The sequence below is a fragment of the Lissotriton vulgaris genome, unplaced genomic scaffold (assembly GCF_964263255.1).
Source record: "Lissotriton vulgaris unplaced genomic scaffold, aLisVul1.2 SCAFFOLD_1250, whole genome shotgun sequence".
NCBI classification, from domain to species: Eukaryota; Metazoa; Chordata; class Amphibia; order Caudata; family Salamandridae; genus Lissotriton; species Lissotriton vulgaris.
In genome coordinates this window covers 350,785-373,558 of record NW_028252533.1, presented here as the reverse complement: position 1 = coordinate 373,558, position 22,774 = coordinate 350,785, and positions in this window count along the sequence as shown.

Here is a 22,774-nt window from a genome sequence, read left to right as displayed (position 1 = left end):
AGTACACTGTATAGAGAGCCAGCTTTCAACAGACAAAAACTTGAATGGGTGGCCCACTATTTTTTTATTTTTTATTTATTTATTGAAGTTTTGTATAGCGCTGGCTGGACCCGAGGGTATCAGAGCGCTTCACATCAAATAGAGAAATGCAACAGGAAAAATAAACATAGAAAAGCCGGAATCGGGAACAACAGGTAAGAAATAGAGTCTGTAAAACAACAACTTGTCCGCAAAAATGGGACGGAGTTCAAGAGCAAAACGATCGGCTCTAGATCAAGAAAGATATCGGATTTCACCAATAGGCGAGGAGTTCTCGTTAAGCAGTGGAAGTTAAGTTCCAGGAAGAGGGCTTTGAGTAGCGATTTGAATTGCGGGAAGGAGGCGGTCATTCTGATGTGGGGGGGGGATGGGCCAGCATGTCACTAAGAATACCCAAAAATATGTCACTGAGGGGTTACTGTTATACACGGATAGTGAGCATGTTGTAAAGAATGCACACAAAATGTTACTGTTGGGCCACCATTATGTCATGGATATCCAACATGTTGCCAAGAATACCCTCAAATATACCACTGATGGGGCACCTTTATGTTTCTGTTTATAGTATTTTCACAGTGCAGATTGTCCCCCCAAAGGGATATCCTTGTGGTAAAAAAAATGACAAGACTCAAACAGTAAGGCAGCATTGGACGATTCAAAAGGTCAGTCAGTCAGTCAGTCAAAATCACTTTAATCAGTTATTCAAAACCATAAAAGCATGTTAAAAAAAACATCACATAAAGCCAAATATAACACAAATCCATCACAGGTAAAATACATATATAAAATACATATTAAAAAGAGGAGTCAATTTTACATTAAAAATGAAATGCCAGAACTAACTTATATTATCAAATACATATAGTATAAAAAGGGTCATTACAGAATTTTAAGATAAAAAGTCGAAACCCATAAGCCCACACTCATATTATTTCCTTCTTTTCCTTGCTTTGACTGCAGCAGATAAAAATCTAGTGATATTAAAAATGTCCCTGGCCTGGGGCTATTCAACATCTGTAGATAGGTTAGGACAGGTGTGACCTGCAGATAGCCCTTGTCCTTTGGGATCGGAAAAATAAAGCACTTGCAAATCTGCAGATAGTGTTCGCAAAACATGACAAAGTGCAAAGTATCTTGCCTCAAGAATTTATTGCAAGAGCATGGTCCTAGATCCTCTATCTTACTCCAGCCCAGAGGTTCATCTAATAAAAAATGCAAGAGGTTAAACCTCATTCTCATCATAAGAAAGCAGAGTTGAGGCTTATTGACTATAGTCAAATAGGGCTCCATAAAGTAAGCGTTTTTTTAAATCTGGTGTGCACAGACAGTGGGTTTCAATAATTCAGTGGCCTCCCCTTTGTACGGATGCTAAGCGGAGAAATAAGGTCTTGGCCCACACCCGGTCATTTTTACATATTCTTTCAGGATTATCAAAAACCTCTGGTCGGCCAAGCATCCTTGCTATGCTTTCCACATATCTCAGCCATGGAATGTTACATGCCCTATCTAGAACCATACAATCTCAAATGATTTCTTGATTTAACACAAACTCCGGATTGCACCAGATCGAAATCCATTTGAGAAAAGGGGACATTTTAGTTAAATCAGCAACATAACCAATAACCAATTCTTCATGAGTTATGCACGAAAATATAGATTGGGGGGCTGAGAGCAGACTTCTAAAAATTTATTTTCCACAATTTGAAGCTCAGTGCAATTTTTATAACCCCAAATTTAGGAACCATAGTTCGCAATGGCGATACACTTAGATTTATATATTTTTACCGTTGCCTGCACAGGTATGGCACCCAACCTTTGAGTGAAATCGAGTACCGTACCAGTGGATAGTGCCATAGCATTTCTCTTTGCACTCCTTTGCGGGGCCCTTGAACATCTATCATCAAATAGAACACCTAAATGTGGGAAAGATGTGACATTGGTTATTTTGTTACCTTCACAACTAAACGTTTTGATTTTTCTTGGCTTTACTCCCATACTCATGGTGTGTGATTTGGAAAAATTTAAGTCCAATGAGTCCATAAAACCAGCAACGGAGAACAGCAAATGTTGAAGTCCCACCGATGTGCGCCCCAGTAGGGCAGCGTCATCGGCATATGACAAAGCAGGGATCAATCGTTTCAAAGCCAGGGGGATGTCCTTGGCTCCTCCACACAGACTGAATCTAAATTATTAATATGAAGAGTAAATAGCAACGGGGCCAGGATACAGCCCTGTCTGACTCCTCTTATGATATCTATCTTCTGTGTTAGATTACCCTTTTAGTCGAACCTTACTGCTGTCGAGAGATCCCTGTGCAGCTCAGCTAAAAAAAACACAATATTTTTATCCATACCCATTGCTAATAGCAGGTCCCAGAGCGTGGATCTATTCACTCGGTCAAATGCCGAGGATAGATTCATAAATGCAAGGTGAAGTGTCCCTCTCTTGGCTATCGTATATTTTCCTATTAAAAGATAGAGATTAAGGCACTGATCAAAGGTGCCTCTGCCCTTCCTAAATCCATATTGAAGGTTTGACAGGACACCACATTCATCAATCCATCCAGTCAGCTTGCTGAGGACCACTCTACCCAGCACCTTGACCGTGGAGTCGATCAATGAGATTGGTCTGTAGCACCTTTGGTCCCCTTTCTCTCCTTTATTAGGTCGAGCCTAGTGCAGCGGTCATGTCCTGCTCTAGGAGATGACCTCTTGGAATCACTCTGGACTTTGAGCAAGCTTGTGCGTGTTGTAGTGACATTTCATTGGACTTTGCGTATGGCTTTCAAAAATAAAAGCACGCAATTGGCCAAAGGCGGATTTTTGTCTCATCTCTTCTTAAAATGTTGATGCCTACAGCATCCACCTTGCGGATACGAGCAGCGGCATGCCGTGTGCCATCTGTTGAGTGTCATATTTCATAGGTTGTTTTTGGTCTGCTTCGTGCGGCTGCGCTTGCGAAAGCCTCCTCCCCTACCCCTTCCTTCCCTCCCCCGGCTCCTTTGTGCCTCTTCCAGGAGCCGGCTGAGACGGGAGGAGACAGCTTGTTTTTGTGTTGCAGGTTTTCCACACTTTCACTCACTCTCCCTGCAGGAGTTTGATGCAGGTTCCGGCTATTGTGAGATGTTTCGTTTTAAAACCTTAGAAACTATTCAGAAAGGACACATTTCTGCAAGTGTGACTCTTTTCTAACAAGTATCGTGATATTGTGCAAACTGCTTCTCCCTGTTGCATCTTCACTTTCAACGCCTTATCCTCTAGAAGCTCGCTCCTTCTCTCGGCCCCATGCCCCCTTCACACTCTGTCTTCCCATCTCTCCATTTCTTTCAGTCAACGCTGCCTCTTACTGCCCCATTCTCGCCTTTCCGACCCGCCTTCTCCTTTAGTTTTAACCAACGCCCCCAGGGTGGATAATGTCGAAGGAAGGTACGATGCCCCCCAAAAATAAACACATTATGTATAACGGTACCATTTAAAGGTCTGCTAAAAATATAGCAAACAAAAGGCTTGTGATAGCAAAAAACATTGTGGCAAAGCTGACTGCCATACACGTAGTGTGTATATGTGTTTGTATGTGCTGCTACTTACTTACATAAGTGTGCATGAGCGTGTATATGTATGCTTGTGTGGTTGCATCTATCAGTGTATGCAGCTGCAGGTTGATGTATTTCCAAATGTGTGCATGTCTGTCTGCATGCATGTTTCTATGTTTTTGTGCTTGCACGTTTGTGTGTGTCTATCTGTGCAACAATGTTTATAATTCAAAGGTTTTTTTAAATGCACATAAAAGACCCAGGGGGTGGGTGAAAGTGCTTTACAAAAACAATATCTGCAACAATAAGTACTGGCTGCAAAAATATTAACCTCATTAGCACTTAAAAGGGGCCATCAAGAGAAGGGAAACAGTTCTCTTTATCTAGTACTGGCACTACATATCCAGCAATCACAATCAATGTTTGATTATGTCTGCCACTTGTCTAAGACCTATTGTGACAACATTCACAGGATGGCCAATAAGGTAACAAAAATACTTATTACTTTATTATAAATTTCCAACGTGCTGCACAGCAGGTACACTCCGCTACAACATAGCCTAAACACATTGGCAAAGCCAATAAGTCTGACAAAACACATATACGGTCCCAAATGTGAGACATATTGTCTATGCCAATGCTTGTTTAAAAAATGGGACAATAATTGATGTGGCCCAGGACTTAGGCATTCCCTGTAAGCATACTATGTTTAAAACGTTGGCCAATAGCTTTGCCCATAGAGTGATATCTGCTTTAAAAAGGTCAACAGGAACCCCATCTGGGCCTGGGGCTTCATTGCTGGTCATTTGAGCTATAGTCAAGGCCACTTCTTGTTCAGAAAAGTTCAAACTATATACGGCAGTTGAACAAGTAGACCCTGTGATTACCTGATCAGACTGGCCGTCATATATATGTTTAAAATGGTTAAACCAGAGCTCTTCAGGGATATTACACTCAACAGAGTTGCCCTCAAGACCAGAAGAAAAAGGTCTGTTTATGATGTCCCAAACGTTTGTACTGTTCTTTATCACGTCGACAGACAGCAAATCGTTCCAATCCTCTTGTTTAATATCCGATTTGCGTATATGCCAAACGCGATTATACTCTAGTCTTGCAGCCGCTATTAAATTTCTGTCCTGAGGTTTATGTTTCAGGGCAGATAATAATTTCCGATGGGCAACTGTGCCATTGTGGTCAAATTACCTCTCTTCTTTTTTGAGTGCCTACTTTATTAGGTTGGGAGAAGCCGCTGGCTACCTGCTTACAAATCTTTTCAAAGGCTGCGACAATCCCCACTCCCCCCTGTGTACTATCTTGACAGATGGCAATCTCATTCCCTACAGTAATTAACAAATCGTTCAGAAAAAGATCTGGTACCACCTTAGCCCATCTAGGGATCAATCTGCGCCCTTGATCCATAGTTTTTACTGTAGGAGCTAAGGCCCTAGACTCCTCCACATCTGAGGACTTTGAACACCCTCTTAAACTAATGAGAATGGGGTTATGGCCACTATAATGTGGCCATTTCGCAGCATAAACCAAGACAAGAGGAATTAAAAACGTGATAACATATGTAATAAATAGTGGAAAACAATTGCCTACCCTTTAACGAGGGGATACCCAAGCCAACATCTGCCGTGGTTGGAAGAGCCAAACCAAAGTCAGCTAGAACATCCTCTAAATATTCACCTTGAGGGGAATGTTCAAAATGAGTCAACATTTTCTCCCGGCCCAAATACGTTGAACACCTGGCATTTTTTAGTACACAAATGAATGTTAAAATCACCAAGTAAGAAAATCAAAAACTGAGTAACTTGCTTCACCCTATATAAAACTAAAAAGTGAGTTAGGCTGCATTAGTGCTTATTTATAGATACCTTGTCAAATGAGTTATAGAAATTAAGAACAAGTATTTTCTGAGCCTATTAACCTCGACCGCTAAACAATGATCGGACCCTGTATCTAATTTACAATGACTACCACTCACTTTTAAGGAAATTACAGCCTGATTCATGAAGCTAAATTGCGCTCGCAAAGGCCAGATTCTGAGAATCTGGCCCTTTGCGAGTGCAATTTCTGCATTTGGGATTCATCATCCCAAATGCAAAAATCGCTATTTGAGAAATCGCATATTTGCGAGGAATTGGATTTAAGGAATCTCTATTAGAGATTCCTTAAATGCAATTCATTAACCAATTGGAAATTGCGAATTCGCAATATTTGGTCGCTATTTACCACGAAGTCTGACTTCGTAGTAAATAGCGAAAAAATAGTAAAAAGCTCTTTAGTGCATTTTTTTCTGTTGCACGTTACACATACACATGTCCTTTGGACATGTGTGTGTGCGCAACACCTGTTTAAATTTGCATTTCAGGGGTGCTACAGGGTGTCCTTTGGACACCCCTGGCACCCTTGAAATCGCTATCTTATTTGCGATTAGCTAATTGCTAATCGCAAATAAGGAATGAATGGGGAGTTATTCCTTATTTGAGGTTAGCAATTTGCTAATCGCAAATAAGGAATGTGTAGGAATCGCAATTTATTTAGCGATTCCTACATGAATCCCGTTTTGCAAGTCCTTAATAGCGATTCCTTAATAATCGCTATTAAGGACTCGCAAAACGGCTCTTTCGTGAATCTAGCTGTATGTGTTAGTAGGCACAACCCTGGGGCGGCCAGCAACCGAGGGTTGCGCAGCCTCCCTGTAAGTTGTGTACCCATTCAAAAGGTCAGCCAGTAAGTCTATGATTAAAACGATTGAGGCAATAGCCAGGTATTTAAACCTTTCCTACATTTTAGAAGATTAGTGTCCTACCTAGGGTATGAAGGTTATGTCAGGGAAAGCTAGCACACCACCAAGAATGCACCAAATGTATTATAAACGCGTAACTACTTGCAGGCATGCCCAGCATGCTGCCAAGTACGTCCACAAATGTCACCAGCATAACACAAAAACAGTAATTTTAGGGGCAGAATTCAATGCTAATACAAAGCTAATCTAGCATAATTCTTACAAACTGGGAACAAATTGTGCAAAACAGTGAAAATACATGGGCAAAGGGCTACTAGACATGTTTCTGCTCTGCACCAAATGAGCATTTTCAGTAGTAAGGGCAGATGCAGCAGTACTTCTGGCAGATCTCCCAGTAATAATATTCACCTCCCAGTAGTACGGAAGCCTTTTGCTTGATGGTGTGTGATAATAATAGGCACAGAAACAGTGTTTCTAATGGTTATTCCACGAAAAATAAGGCTCTGATGGTTGTGGATAATGGTGTTGTTGACAAAGCCAAAACTGTAAGAGTAACCTGTCAGCATCCTAATTGAAGGCAAAGGGCCTCATTCACAAGCCCTTTGCGAGTGCAATTTTTGCATTTGGGATTCATCATCCCAAATGAAAAAATCGCTATTTGAGAAATCGCATATTTGCGAGGAATTGGATTTAAGGAATCTCTATTAGAGATTCCTTAAATGCAATTCATTAACCAATTGGAAATTGCGAATTCGCAATATTTGGTCGCTATTTACCACGAAGTCTGACTTCGTAGTAAATAGCGAAAAAATAGTAAAAAGCTCTTTAGTGCATTTTTTTCTGTTGCACGTTACACATACACATGTCCTTTGGACATGTGTGTGTGCGCAACACCTGTTTAAATTTGCATTTCAGGGGTGCTACAGGGTGTCCTTTGGACACCCCTGGCACCCTTGAAATCGCTATCTTATTTGCGATTAGCTAATTGCTAATCGCAAATAAGGAATGAATGGGGAGTTATTCCTTATTTGAGGTTAGCAATTTGCTAATCGCAAATAAGGAATGTGTAGGAATCGCAATTTATTTAGCGATTCCTACATGAATCCCGTTTTGCAAGTCCTTAATAGCGATTCCTTAATAATCGCTATTAAGGACTCGCAAAACGGCTCTTTCGTGAATCTAGCTGTATGTGTTAGTAGGCACAACCCTGGGGCGGCCAGCAACCGAGGGTTGCGCAGCCTCCCTGTAAGTTGTGTACCCATTCAAAAGGTCAGCCAGTAGTCTATGATTAAAACGATTGAGGCAATAGCCAGGTATTTAAACCTTTCCTACATTTTAGAAGATTAGTGTCCTACCTAGGGTATGAAGGTTATGTCAGGGAAAGCTAGCACACCACCAAGAATGCACCAAATGTATTATAAACGCGTAACTACTTGCAGGTATGCCCAGCATGCTGCCAAGTACGTCCACAAATGTCACCAGCATAACACAAAAACAGTAATTTTAGGGGCAAAATTCAATGCTAATACAAAGCTAATCTAACATAATTCTTACAAACTGGGAACAAATTGTGCAAAACAGTGAAAATACATGGGCAAAGGGCTACTAGACATGTTTCTGCTCTGCACCAAATGAGCATTTTCAGTAGTAAGGGCAGATGCAGCAGTACTTCTGGCAGATCTCCCAGTAATAATATTCACCTCCCAGTAGTACGGAAGCCTTTTGCTTGATGGTGTGTGATAATAATAGGCACAGAAACAGTGTTTCTAATGGTTATTCCACGAAAAATAAGGCTCTGATGGTTGTGGATAATGGTGTTGTTGACAAAGCCAAAACTGTAAGAGTAACCTGTCAGCATCCTAATTGAAGGCAAAGGGCCTCATTCACAAGCCCATTGCGCCGCCGTTGTGTCACTTTTTTTGAGGCATTACTCTGCGTGAAAGGGGTGTTGCATGGGCATTGCTGTGGGTGTTCCCATGCAACATCCATGGAACCTGACACATTCCCAGATGTGCAATGTTTTGTAAAGCTGGGAATGCGTCAGAATCCTACACCTCCCCAGGGGAGGTGTAGGAGTGGCGCAACGAGGAAAAATATTTTTATTTCTCCTCGTTTTTCCCACTTTCAATTTTGCTGCATTCTGCAGCATGCATAGTAAGATGAAAATGACATCAGGGATTGTTTTTGTGCAGGAAGGTGTCCCTTCCTGCACAAAAACAATCATCCCCGCAATGCAGACACCCATGCAAAATGACGCAAGGGTGTCTGCGTTGGTGCATGGCTTCTGTTTGTGCGCCAGTACAGGTGATAAGGACAGGAATGCGCTGTATCTTGTAGATATGGCGCATTCCTACCCTTTTATTTTGATACATGGCAGCGCAGCAGGAAGACTTGCTGCGCTGCTGTGTGTCAAAATATAGCAAATGAGGCCCAAAATTGGTAAGTTACTTTTAGATCTTGCATTAACTAAGACCTATTGATTTTACTAAAGTTATATGTGTAATATAATTACTTATAAAGGCTTCAGCCAGCAATCTTCATCCACTGGTCAGTTATTGTGTCATTCAGATTTTTCATCCACTCACTAGAGTACAGCATGGATCCGCCTACTTCAGCTCTTTAGCCAAGGTTTTTAGGTCTCGCCTGTCGATGCGCATGCGCATCGAGCAAGGCGAGAGTATTGGGACTTATCCGCTCTTTATCCACACTGCAAGGAATCGTGGCGATTCCTTGCAGTGCACGAGAAATTTAAGCTCAATGCGCATGCGCATTGAGCTTAAATGCGCGTGCACATGCCCCCAGCCGCCTGCCTTGCCTACTCTCTCTCACAGCCTCCCCCAGCTCCGCCCCCTCACTACTTGATTGCACGGCCGCTAGGCCGTGCCTCCCCTACTCTCCTCCCCCTCCTCCTCTCCTCCCCTGCCTGCCTGCCGCTAGGCCGTGCCTCCCCTACTCTCCTCCCCCCTCCTCCTCCTCCTACTCTCCTCCCCTGCCTGCCTGCCGTGTCGCACCTCTCCCCTCTCCGCCCCCTCCCCTGCCCGCCGTGTTACGGTGAAAGGCTTGTTTGTTTATTTTACCCGCCGTGTCGCCGTGTCTCTGCTGCTTGCCCCTGTCCTGTCTCTCCTCCTCTCCCTCTCTATACCCCCCCCTCCCCTCCCCCCCACCACTCCCATCAAGTCCCTCTGGCCCTTCCCTCCTCCCCGGACCACACAGTCCAAGGATGCGCCAGCAGCAGCTCGGATTCCCGAAATACTTCCACTTTTTTCTCTTTAAACATAAAGCAGCTCGTGGCGTCCTTGGGGGTTTGGGGTCTTGGTGGAATTTTTCTCTTTAAACGCTGTCGTGTGAGCTTTTGTTATTCCGACCTCCCCCCGCCTGCTCCTTCCATGGCACAGGCCGAGGTCTCGAGCACAGGGAGGGGGGGCGCAGGCGGGTCCGACCAGGCCCTTACAGATGTTTAGAATGTTGTGCAAAACTAGAAATCGTGCAAAGGGGGTTATTGATTGTTAGAACCGGCTGTCTCTAGTTGGCAGAGGTATACACTTCTGACAAATAGGGACACTCCTTTTCTAGTTAGGGCAAGGGGATCACACCCTTCGATAACCCCTGCTCACCCCCTTGGTAGCTTGGCAGAGCAGAACAGGCTTATCTCAGAGGCTGTGTGTTAAGCAATTATGACCACATACAGTAATACAGTGAATACACTACAAATGGACACGACACCGTAGTATTATAAAAATAAGTATTTTTATATAAGGCTTAGCACAAGACCAAAATAACGGCAAAACTGTACACAATCGGAATAAATACGTTCGGGAAGGAAAAAGGATAGTTCAAAGGTAGTTTCTTCTTTAGCACAAAAGTCTTTTAGTATCAAGCAAATCTTCTTCTTGGAAACACAGTTCTTTAGCAACAGGGTAACTCACACGGGAGCTACACAACGCTGGGCGGAGATAATCCACAGGTTCGGCGTCGACCGCGAGGAGCGCTGCGTCGGGCCTGGAGTCACACGGACCCCCAACAACACAGTACCTTAGGAAAATGAAGCACACGATGATCAGCGGCGTCGAGCACTCCGGCGTCGCGTCTTCGGTGTCGATGAGGCCACAGCAGGCGTTGTCGATGATGCAGTTGCACAGAGTGAGCAGCGCTCACGGCGTCGAAGGGCACACGGTTGATGCGATCAGCAGCGGGGCAGACACGAGGTCCTCTGGAGTTAGAGCCGTACTCCTACTCACTGGCGTTGCTGCTGGTGTCGGTTGGGCCCAGCGTCCGATCGTCGTGGTTGCTGGTTCTTTCAGAGATGCTGGATTCACACTTCCAGCAGATAGCACTTTGTAGCAGGTGAAGTCCTTTAGCCCTGTGACTTCGGCAGGAGACTGGCACTCTTCCAGTCCTTGGAGATTTTCTTAGCAAGCGTGAGAGTACACACACAGTTCCTCTCTCCTGGTTCCTTGGCAAAAATAAAGAAGCGCTGCAGGATTCCCCCAACAACAGCACACTGGCAGAAGGGGTAAGCAGTCCTTTAGATCAGCAGGCTTCTTGTCCTTGGTTACAGGGTTCCTTGTCAGAAGTGATCTGATTTCCTAGTTCAGGGGTCCTTCTCTTATACCCCTTTTCGTCTTTGATCCCTTTGTCTATGCCGGGGATTTCCCAACATCCTGGGTCTGTGGTGGGTGGAGCTAGGCAGTAGCACCTGGCCTATTCATTGAGCCGGGCCGGGTCCTCAGACGCCCCGCAGGAGGTGGAGCCAGCATTCACACTGGCAGGAGCAGAGCTATCGCCCTCCTGGCAGGAGGTGGGGCTAGGATCGTCCATGGCAGGTACAGAGCCATCAGTCGCTCGGCAGGAGGTGGAGCCAGCATTGTATCAGGCAAGGCAGGCTATCAACAACTACTCTCCCCCTACTCTCAACGTAATGTCCCACTCATCCCACACTGACTCATCCAGACCTCTTGGAGCCACCCAGCTCCTGTCACATACACGCAGACCAGCAGAGACCAGATATGGTTAGACAAGAAAATAGACACTTTCTAAAAGTGCTATTTTCGAACCCAGAGTCCAAAAACCATCCACACCAACGGATGCGTAATTAAACCCCGAGTTCAGGGATACCAAACTCGACATTGCACCATGCTCCCCGAGCCAGCTAGGATTATAGCGTTGATAATCCCGGCGGCCCATTCTATCCAACGGAGAGCAGGCTACCTCGCAATAGTGAAGCCCTAAGATGGCGGCACTTCACTATCAGGACATGCCAACTTGGTCAGGCTTGTCCTACCTTACACTTACAATGCACCCTGCCCACGGGCCTACCATAGGGGTGACTAACATGAAGCTAAGGGAAGGTTGGAGGGGCTGGCAGGTAGGTATACCTGCGCAGCCGACGTGACAGTGCAGGACTGCACGTGGGTCTCGCAATGACCGACCCGTAGACATTCGTTTACAAGGCCGCTCCTGTGGGTGGCACAACACGTGCTGCAAGCCCACGAGCGGCATTTGTATTTACAAGCCCTGGCACTCCGGGTGCACTAGACTAGGGACTGACAGTAAACCAAATAAGCCAAACATGGATACAATAGATACATCATTTTAACAGAGGGAGCACTTGCGCTATGGCACTGATCAGCAGTGACACGGCGCCCAAAGCATATACCAGCAAAACATCGGAACATAGTAGAGGCAAACAGAAAAAATGGAGGAGAGACTCAAGCCAATGATGTCAGGTCTAACACGTGTCCCCTCCAGCTGAAATGTGGGGAGAACTACCCTTAACCTAGGGAGTCCTCATCACTAAGGCGGAAAAATCTGGACAGACCATCAGCATTGGCGTGATCTGTACCAGGGCGGTGTTCCACCGTAAAGTCCATCCCCTGTAGAGCAATGGACCACCTCAACAGTTTTGGATTCTCACCCCTCATTTGCATTAACCATCTGAGGGGCCTGTGGTCTGTCTGAACCCGGAAGTGAGTCCCAAACAGGTAGGGTCTTAGCTTCTTCAGCGCCCAGACCACAGCAAATGCTTCTCTCTCTATCGCACTCCACCTCGTTTCCCTGGGAAGTAACCTCCTACTGATGAAGGCTACAGGCAAGTCTCGGCCCTCTTCATTCACCTGAGCTAGAACAGCCCCCACGCCATGCTCTGAAGCGTCCGTCTGAACAATGAATTCTCTCGAAAAGTCGGGTGCTTGGAGTATAGGTGCTGTGCACATTGCAGTTTTCAGGGTGTCAAAGGCCGTTTGACAGGCATCAGTCCAGATCACGTTTCGTGGCTGCTTCCTGGAAGTCAGCGAAGTCAAGGGGTGCACAATGTTACCGTAATCCTTGACAAACCTCCTGTAATAACCCGTGAGTCCTAAGAAGGCTCTCACCTGTGTTTGGGTTTTGGGCGGTGCCCAAGCCAGGATGGTATCAATCTTGGGTTGCAGGGGGGCCACCTTACCGCTCCCTACTTGGTGCCCCAAGTACACCACAGAACCCTGCCCAATCTGGCACTTACTGGCCTTGATTGTGAGGCCTGCTCCGCGCAGGGCCAACAACACTTCCTGGAGGTGGCGCAAGTGTTCCTCCCAGCTGGCGCTGAACACTGCGATGTCGTCCAGGTAGGCGGCGCTGAATTCCTCCAGTCCAGCCAAGACCTGGTTGACCAACCTCTGGAAGGTGGCGGGGGCATTCTTCATCCCAAAGGGCATCACCCGGAACTGGTATAGCCCATCTGGTGTGGAGAATGCTGACCTCTCTTTTGCCCCATCAGTCAAGGCGATCTGCCAGTACCCAGACATTAAGTCAAACGTACTAAGGTACCGGGCAGCCCCCAACCGATCGATGAGCTCATCAGCTCTGGGGATGGGGTGCGCGTCAGTCTTCGTGACTGAATTGAGCCCTCGGTAGTCCACGCAGAACCGGAGTTCTGGTGAAGCACCAGGCGCTGCAGCCTTCGGGACCAAGACCACTCGGCTGGCCCAAGGACTGCTAGAGGACTCAATCACCCCCAATGCGAACATTTTGGAGACCTCCTCCTTAATGTACGCTCGGACCTTGTCAGTCACCCTGTAAGCCTTGTGCTTCACAGGAGGGCTGTCTCCGGTGTCAACGTCATGGACACACCAATGCGTGACACCCGGAACCAAGGAAAACAGATCCGGGAATTGTCCCAACAGGTGGCGACAATCCTGTTTCTGCTCAAGGGTCAGTGTGTCAGAGAGGACCACACCATCCACTGACCCGTCTTGCTCCTTAGCATACAGGAGGTCAGGAAGAGGCTCACTCTCCTCCTCCGTTCCATCATCTGTCGCTAAGAGCATGCCCACTTCGGACCTTTCTAAGTGGGGCTTCAAACGGTTGACATGCAGGACCCGCAAGGGGTTCCTGGGAGATTTCAAGTCCACCAAGTAGGTGACATCGCTCTTCTTCTCCACAACCTTAAACGGTCCCGTCCACCTGTCCTTGAGCGCACAAGGTTCCACAGGGGACATGACCCACACTTCCTGACCAGGCTGAAGCTCTACCAGAGTGGCATTCCGGTCGTACCATCGCTTCATCTCCTCCTGGCTGGCCTCCAGATTTGCCTGAGCAAGTTCTCTGAAGCGCCGAGTCTGGTTCCGAAAGGCCAGCATGTAGCTGTATACATCCTGGGGAGGTTTCCTGGGAGATTGCTCCCAGCCTTCCTTGACCAGACTCAGAGGTCCTCTTACCGGGTGACCGTATAAGAGCTCAAAGGGACTGAACCCTAGAGCCTTCTGCGGCACCTCACGGTAAGCAAACAACAGGCATGGCAAGAGGACGTCCCATTTCCGCCTCATTGGTTCTTCAAGACCCATAATCATGCCTTTCAGGGTCCGGTTGAATCTCTCAACCAGCCCGTTTCCTTGAGGGTGGTAAGGAGTGGTGAACTTGTAGGTTACCCCACACTCCTTCCACAGAGACTTCATATAGTTCGAAATGAAGTTGGTGTCTCGGTCGGACACCACCTCTCTGGGGAACCCCATCCGGGAGAAAACACCCATCAGTGCCCGTCCCACCACGGGGGCCGTCACTGTCCTGAGAGGGATGGCTTCCGGGTACCTTGTGGCATGGTCCACCAAGACCAGGATGAACCTGTTGCCCAGGGCTGTCTTGGGGTCCAGGGGCCCAACAATGTCAATACCCACCCGGTCAAAGGGGGTGCTGACTACCGGAAAAGGTTGGAGGGGAGCCTTCTGCTTCCTTCCGCTTTTCCCACTTGCCTGGCAAGTGCGACAAGTCTTGCAATGGATGTCTACATCCCTACGCATCTGAGGCCAATAAAAATGGGTGACAAGCCTGTCATAGGTCTTGTCCTGCCCCAGATGTCCAGCTAACGGTACGTCATGAGCCAAACCCAGTAGGAAGGCTCTGAAGCGCTGGGGTACCACCAGCACACGGGCTGACCCAGGCTCAGCAGCCTTAGGCTCGCTATACAGGAGGTCGTTCTCCCAGTACACAAAATGTGACCCTGACTGATCACCTGAGGATTGGGCTGAGGCCTGCTGCCTCATGCCCACAAGAGAAGGGCACTCTTTCTGTTCCGCACAGAATTCCTCCCTGGAGGGACCACCATCCTGCTGCCAGTGGGTCAGCTCGGGCAGATCTCCCAGTTCGGCAATTTGTTCCCCGGTGGGCTCCAGGGCATCCCCCTCAGGGTCTACCTCCTTCTGGACCACGGGAACAATGGGGGCCGGTTTCCCGCGCCTCCTGCCTCTTCTCTTCACAGCTGGGTCCTGGGCCGTACTTTCAGGCTCCGGGACCCCATCAACACCCTTACTCGCTGTCATGGATCGAGTGGTTGCACACACCCACTCTGGCACACCCAACATTTTCAAGTGCGCCGCTCTCTCCACCTTAGCCCAAGGGGAGTCTTCCAAATCATTGCCCAGGAGACAGTCGGCAGGCATGGCGGGCCTCACAGCAACTTGAAGAGTACCTGAAACTCCCCCCCATTCAAAGGAAACCTGAGCCACCTCACACTCTTTCTGGGAGTTATCGGCAGCTATCACGGGGTAGAATGCGTGGGGAACTGTAGAAAATGAACCCACAATCCTATCGATGCCCAGGCCGCTGGCGCAAACCGCCTCTTAGTTCCCATGTTGAATAGTTACCAAAATAAAGAGACGGGCGCTGGAGGCAGGAATCAAGAACAGAGTTTATTACTCATGAGGAGAGCCAGTCATTTCGGACACGAAACACAGTGTCTTTCGGGAGGTGCTCTAACAAGTGAGCTGAGACTCTTGTTTTTATACCCTACAGAACACTTGATAACACAATCAGGACTGTATGACGCAAAAGAAAGACAACCCTATAACCCTCGTGGTGATCCTATAATCCTCGTGGTGATCCTACTCACATACATTCACAATGGGGACCCTTGACCTGCTGATAAGAGCGAGGGCAATCACGCAGCTGAGTGTCTCGTAGGATGTGTACGCCTGATCATAGCCCAGGGGATGGGGTGGCTAAGATCAATAGAGGATCCTTTGAAGAGGAGTGGCTTCATATAATAAGGGCAGTAAAAGGTATCTCCTGACCCAGGCGATGGCCTCGGACATGTGTGGTCAGCCGGACTCGGGGGAAAAGGGTCATCAAAGGAGTGGTATTCATGCCGCGTGGACAATCGAGCGCGGAGGGAAGGCTTTGTCGACAGAGGGACATTCATGTAAGGGAAGGAGGTGTTGGTCAGGCGCAGCCGTGACTCTCAAGGACAGGGCCTTGCAGAAGAAGAGGGTTTATGACTTGCCCACGTGTGGAGAAGGGAGGGGTAGCCAGGGTGGACACAAGGGTAGAGTCACACAGAGAGCGAGAGATCTTATGACCCGTATATGAGAGAGCGGGGGCAGCCAGGTGCAGCTGGGGAGGGCTACGTCAGCTAAAGCGAAGGATACCTCTCCAAGAAGGAATAGGGGGGGGGGGTTTGTGCGAGTCAAGGGGGAGAGTTGCCTTTCACAGCGGGGTCGCGCAGAGGGAGAGAGCTCCATGGTCTATGCATGAGAGAGGGGGGGGGGTTAAGATACGCGCAGGAGGGAAACCAGAGATCCTAATGGGTAAAAAGGCCATGGTGCCTAAACTGCTGTACATATGCACAGGGGTAGGGGCTTTTACGGGCAGAGTGATACGGTCAAAAGTTTACGGTATTCATGGTGCTCACAGGGAGAGGAGTGGGAGAAGAAGGGGTATGAATGCTGTCTATGTACATCAATTTCTTCAATTTTCACAGTCGCCCCTTTTTACATAGCAGCAGTCATATTTGCAATTGATGGGTTTACAGGTAGACAGGCATCGTTGATGAATTAGCATTTTTGTCGATACTAACATTTGGCGTACAATCATAGACAGTTAAGGTAATGGGCAGAATACAGTACATAGAAAATTGCTTTTCATTGGGTTCCTAACAATTAAACGCACTACATAGCGAAAATCTTTCCGACTTAAAAAAAAAATGTGACCAATGAACAGTTTTGACCAGGTAGTTGAGAGCGGAATTCAGTTCAATATACAATACTTCTTCGTTCCAGTGTCTTTTTGTCAGTGAGCCATCACTGGTAGGCTCTAGTCCGAGTACTTTCGTTGGCGCTGTTGAGCACCGGCGGTGGAGCTATAGGTCCAGCTCTATTCTTATCCTTACGCGTTGCAGGGTGCGGTCAGTCCTCTGCTGTTAGACCACAGTCCTGTTCCCTAAACAATCCAGTTGGTGGCGCCTTGTGCTCGGCACCCACAGTTCTGCGGCAGCACCCTATTCCCAGTGGGATGCTGTTCTTTCCCTCGGCAAAAAAGTCACGTGAAAAAGAGGGTGAGTGTGGTCCAAACAGTCGATAGGGGAGAGGGCGGAGTTGGGTCAGAGTTCCTGGGACACACAAAAGGGACCAAGGGAGCAAAGGACAACAAGCAGGCAGGCCCATCCATCGGGCTCAAGGAAGGGGGGCGGAGACTCCAGGCACACGTGCGTTAGCAGGCGGGGGCTTCGAGACAGCCCACCGTTTTTCATTTTCCACGTTGAAATTGTGGTCTCGTCCCGTATCCTGTTGCTCTGCGGCTCCACCTTTGGTCGAGGTCACACGAGTCCCAAGATCCGCAGCCAGGCTGTACGTCACTTCTGACCCATCTCCTTCGGTGATCGTGAATCTTTGAATAGGTACAAGACAAGGTTTCAGTGAAATGGCAAAAAGAAGATATCTACGCATGTGAATTCCTCCCTCAATTCTACGCATTCGGGAGAGACGCTCATTGGTCACAGTCAGAGGTCCATTTACCAAGCAGTGCATGTGTCAGTATTCCTACTGGGTTCATGGCAGGTCTATTCATCGTCTTATTTATAAATCAAGTGAGGTAAATGAGGTTCCCATTAATTGTGCATTACATCATATTCAGTATTTACAGAGCATTTCCCATCAGGACTGGCTAACCTTTTCGAACAGGGCGGGGGTGCCATTATCGATAGTCAGGCAAAACAGGGTCTTTTCGAGGGTCAACAGCTACTCATGTGCATCAAGTTTATATTCGGGACAGCAATTGGAGTTTATCAAAAAAAAAATGGGGCGGGGATGCTTCGGGCGCTTGCGCTTGGGTGCAAAAAAAGGGGGGTGGGGCAATCCGGGCGTTGGGCGTTCAATCTGGACGTTGGCGTTTGTCTCTGAAGAACAGACATAAGGTGCCATTGACTTACAGTTCCCCTATAAATGGCCAGATTTGGGGGACCTTAGTCGTCTTACCTGTCCTTTCCTTCTCAGCCAATTCAAGTTCATTCATTTTGCAGAAAGGAGAGGCAGTAATATGGCGAGATGCAATCATTTTAGTTGCGGTCAATTTCGCTGAACACCTTCATGTTCAATATGTATCAAATCAGACTGGTGCCGGTGGGGCACAATTTTTACCAATGAGGGAGAGAGAATAGGGAGACTCTCATAGAGAGTGAGAGTCGTCCGCAATCTAAACGAGCCATCCGGTACACGTATGACATGTAGGGAGAGAGAGAGAGAGAGAGAGAGAGAGAGAGAGAGAGAGAGAGAGAGAGAGAGAGAGAGAGACGTGTACAAAAATAGGTCATTTAGTGCGCTCACAATACAGAACAGCAAAGGTCATGTAACACGCAGATACGGACAGAGGGAAGACATGAATTCGTACATTACACACACACAAACTCAGACAGGGAAGACGGCACATGCATTACACATATACAAGATTTTCATGATAAGACAGGAAACAATTTGTTAGCCTACAAGATCTTTTATATGTATATCCTACGTATCTTTACTATCCTGTTTTATCTACGTGCTTAGCTCCTTCTACCCTTCCCCCCTTTCCCTTCTCGCTTGTCACGCCTGCGAGCGTTCCCAATTACCAATACTCACACCTCGGCTGGTCGATCAGTAATTAATCAGGTCGTGCTAGTTACCCATGGTTGGATCTTAAACCATTTTTCTGTTCCCTCCTTTGGTGGGAAGTTCTCCAGGCTGAGGCAACGGCAAGTATTGATCGGGAAAACAGTCAGACAGCTTGGCTATATCTATAAGAGTGTGAGAAAGGGGGTAGCGCATTTTGAACATCAGCAACATTTCTAACTTCCTAGACGGGTGGTGCTGTGGCAACCCTTACCCGTATAATTTTTCTTTGTCCTTTCCCTACCTAGTCAAACGTCCAGTTACATTATTTAACACGTCATTTCTAGTCAATTTTTCGTCATTCAGTACCTGTCCAGTTTCTATGTCGGTCCATCCTCTCAGTCACTATGTCCTAAGGAGGAACAGTCATGTTAGGCCTACGTCTTTTAAGAAACTTATTGTTATAACGACTGAACACATGTTCCCCCTTTCCCTTTTTCGTCGGTGGTCCAACCGTCGCTCTTCCACACCTCAGTCGACGTTCTGACGTGACCTGCAGAAGGGAGGAAAAGAAGGGGTGGGGGGGGCAGCATTCGAAGCACATCATCATGCAGTAGTTTGAAAATCTTTTTACCTACCATATACTCGCCCGATCTCCTCGTACTGCATTCCCTTGCCATCTCGGCATTTCAGCCCAGAGGGACCAGTGGTGTCAGATAGATAATCATTGACGATCTGAGTATCTACATGAGCTACTTGGTCGTAACCCTCTTTATCGGGTGCAAGGGTGATGGTCAGGTGGCATTTTCTGTGGTATCATTTTAAGGGTATCTGAAACACTTTTCCGGCTGCTTGTGGCACCTAAGGTGGCTGCTAAATATCTGATCCCCTTTGATCTACATCCTTCATCATACTTACTCTTCGCTCACAGTAGTAAGGCATCCAAAACTCATTAATGCAACTGCTACGACCATGCTTTCTTCTTCAAAATACTTTTAATAAACGAAATTGGTGGCAGTTCATTGCATAAAGTGCAGCAGTGCAAATAAAATCGTATTAAAATTTCCTTACAGAGTAAGCATGATGCATGTCAAGAATTCATTTTTAATTAATTCAAAGATTCATTATCCAATACTCACTTGTTATCTAAGTTACACCAATTCATTTTCCAAATCATAATCAGTACCCACCCTAAGTCAATTCATTATCCAAGCACATACTCAACGCCCTTCATATCTACTTTCATTATCCAAAAACTGCATATAGATCTCGGGGCAACAAGCTGCGCAATCTGGGTGCAACAAAGTTTATTCAAAATACGTTTCATTTTGCGGCGGCGCCATTTTAGGTGGGGTCAGACAAGTTCCAGCACAGTCAGAAAGTCTCTAGTCTTGCGTGGTTGGCCCAGAACTTTCCGTTGGTAGTTCAAAAAGTTTTGCGCTATGCGGTTAACAGTTTAGCAAATGTGGACCATGAGTCAAAGAGTGGGAAGGGCGGCAACAATTTTCCTACCGGGTCATCCTGGCGTTCCTCCGGAACTGAACAAGTCCGTGCCGTGGCTTCATTTTAGCCATTTCCAATCCGAGGCTGGTGCCGGCAGGAGTTGCACCGGTGTCTTGGTTCCCAGTGAAGGGGGCGGGGGCACCCATGCGGAGGGATCGGGGTGCCCCCCGGCTCTTATAGAATCTTCAAGGTTGAGGGGAGAAGGCATGGAGCGTGTGCCCGTCCTGGGCAGAGGACCGCTTTATGATGTTGACCCTCTTTAAGTAAGAGCATTGGGGTGCCGCTGGAAGCCTCCACCTGGAGGGAGGTGGGGGAGGCTCGTTCGCGTCACCTCCCCCTTCCAGCGACCCAGCGCCGTTACTCGGCTCCGTCGTTTCGATATTGGCCGTGCTGGCTATTGAAGATGGGGGGGGGGTGGTCGGCGGCTGAGGCAAGACAGCCCCCCCTTTTCTCTTGACATGTGGCGGGACTATCTGGAACTGTCCAGGCGTCGACATGTGGCAGCACTACCTGTAACTATCCAGGAATTTGACGTGTGGCGGGACTACTTGATTTGCCGCCATTCTTGCCCCTGGCTTCGGCCCTCTTCGTGGGTCGGACCAGGCGAGAGACAGAAGGGGGGGGGTGGTCGGTGGCTGAGGCAAGACAGCCCCCCCCCCCGTGGCCTGCAGTGCAGCGGAAGAGGAGAGAAGGAGAGGACTCTGCCATTCTTTGGACCGCCTGCCCAACATCATCTCCTCCCGACCGTGGTCAGGCGAGCCCCTCGTGCCTCGAGGCCTCACCTTCCGGATGGGCGTAACCGCGGACCTGTTGCATTTTGGGAGCTTCCGGAATGGGGGTAGGTACCTATTTGGATTGTTTCTATTTCATGTGACCGTTATTTGGGCGTGGCGGGCAATGAGGCAGGCATGTTGGGAGCAGGAACAGGCAGTGAAGCCTAAGTACCTCGTGGCTATTCCTTCAAATTTTTTCACCATCATATATTTCTTGTTACGAACTATTTCTAATGTTTCTTATTTTTAGTGAAGTCAAAAGCTCATCAGGGGGTTACTGACTTAGCCTGATTTCTTTTTCTATTTTCCTTTCTCTTCCTTAGCGTGTTTCGAGCTAAAGCTTTCTGTTAGTAGGGAACGGTGATCACTTCATATTTTTATGTGTCCTTTTCACTAGGGGGTACTTCTGGACGGACCAGATCAGTTCCCTCCAATAAATGGTCCGGGGTGGAACGAGATTATCGATCAAAAAGGGGAACATATATTCCTTCATTAGGGTATCATCCTGGACAGACCGAGCGATGTACTTCCATCTACTAGGGTAGCCTCCTGGACGGACCAGATGGTCTACCTCCACTAAATGGCCCATGAGCGGGGAGTATATGTCCTCCATAAGGGTAGTCTCCTGGGCGGACCATGCGAGCTACCCCCCAAACAGTGGGGAGTGGGTAGGACTGACGAATTCACAAAGGGGCATAACCTACCCTTTACTACTTGCAAAGACTAGATAGAATATTTCTATTCCACGTTGTTTGCAGGCAGAAAATACCTCAAACGAAACAATTCCTGGAACAACAATGTCCAGGCAACCAACCAATCAGTGGGGAGAAAAACAGGCATGACGGATTATAACGGGGACAAATGTCTGCATTACCTGCCCTTCGCTATCCAAAAAGGAAGACAGAATATTTCTACTCGTCTCAGTTTGTAGACAGGGAAGATCTCAAAGAACAACAATCGACTATTAATCGACTTCAAACAATTCTAAAAGAACAACAATCGATTATTAATCGACTTCAACAATTCTCAAAGAACAACAATCGATTATCAATCGACTTCAAACAATTCAGTGGGGAGAAAAGTAGGCACGACGGATTAATACCGGGGACAAAAGTCTGTATTACCTACCCTTCTCTATCTGCAAAGAGGGACGACGTTCCTATTCGCCGCTGTTTGAAAACAGAGAATGTCTCGTTCTCAGAAGAGAACCAATATGTCAAGTAGCCCTCAAAGCTAAATGAACCAATACCAATAATTTCGGTATACAAATACCGATTTTCAATACAAACAATCAATCAATCAGGTGGATAGAACCACCCTACCAATCAGGCGTAAAAACGCCCTACTTAATCTTACCCGGACCGGACCATACGGACAGTTCTTCGACTTCCTCCTCCAGCGCCCGTTCGTTCTCTTACTCCATGTAGCATTCCTGTGGGATTCCAGTCAGGACAATAGGTTACTTCAAGAGAGGTCCGTTCAGAATTGGTGAAGTTCTGTCGATCGGCAGCCGGGCGAGGGCCCTCTCAAGGCAGGCATGCTCCGATCATTTAGATGTTCACTTCTTCGTCTGGATCTCTCTTACCGCACCCCATGTCACTGATGGGCCCCACGTTGGGCGCCAACTGTAGAAAATGAACCCACAATCCTATCGATGCCCAGGCCGCTGGCGCAAACCGCCTCTTAGTTCCCATGTTGAATAGTTACCAAAATAAAGAGACGGGCGCTGGAAGCAGGAATCAAGAACAGAGTTTATTACTCATGAGGAGAGCCAGTCATTTCGGACACGAAACACAGTGTCTTTCGGGAGGTGCTCTAACAAGTGAGCTGAGACTCTTGTTTTTAT